Genomic DNA, 1073 nt, shown 5'->3' on the forward strand with positions numbered 1-1073 from the left:
ATGAGTCTCCCTGGGTTTGTTTCTCTCGTCTACCCGGACTAACACATGCGCTTTGCCTGCCCCCAATCTGGCACTCAATGTCTGTAGGGTCTGTACTGATGCCCCTGCTTCATTCTGTATCTGGGCACTATGGAGCCCGGTACTCCCCCTCCCCTTGCCCTTGTCCGTCTGGCTAGAGGTGTATCAATTTTCCTGATCTTTTCAAAGAACCAGCTTTTGTTTCATTGATTTTTTTAGAAACTTTGTGTGTTCTTACTTTTTTCTGTCTGTCTCAGCCATGTCTCTGATCGCCATTGGCCGTTTCTTCCGGGTTGCTCAGGGCTGTTTGCCAGAGTTCCCACATTCCCGTCATTTCACTGTTCCACCACTGGTTCCCTTTTCTTTTTAAAGACTTGAAGTTGTGATTGGTGACGGCTTACAGAGTAAGCGGTTTTCCAATGTGTCGGAAGTGTTTAAGAACTAATTGTTCTTAAGTTGGAGCTAGGATTTAGTGTGAGCCCCAAACCCACTCCTGAATCTATGCTTCCCCCCTTTTAATTTGTTGTAACTTGGAAGTTAATACATATGTTATATCGTCCCATAGTTCAATCACGTCAAACAGAATTGTACGATTGCTCCATAATCAGTCTCCAAATATGCTTTTCCTTCCTGGACTCCTTGACAGCATCTCCCCTTTCCTCCCCCACCCGGTTTCTTCCTTTTGATGTGCAGTTTGTCTTATTTAGCTTGTTAATAATGGTGAATTACTTTAAATTTCAAATAAATATGACTGGCTCATAATTCTTTTCACATACTGCTGAATTCTATTTGCTAACGTTTTATTATGCCTGTCTTCCCGAAGGATATTGGCCTGTAATTTTCTTTCTTTTTCATAATGCCTTTGTCTGGTTTGGATATCAAAATAATGCTTGCTTAACAGAATGGATCAGGAAACATTTCCGAAGCTTCTTTGATCCAGAAGAGATTTAAAAAAATTTATAAATAAATCATTTTATTGGGGGCTCTTACAGCTCTTATAACAATCCATACATCAATTGTATCAAGCACATTTGTACATATGTTGCCATCATCAT

This window comes from Echinops telfairi, unplaced genomic scaffold, assembly GCF_000313985.2.
Source record: "Echinops telfairi isolate 266 unplaced genomic scaffold, ASM31398v2 ScPeMD7_3;HRSCAF=10, whole genome shotgun sequence".
NCBI classification, from domain to species: domain Eukaryota; kingdom Metazoa; phylum Chordata; class Mammalia; order Afrosoricida; family Tenrecidae; genus Echinops; species Echinops telfairi.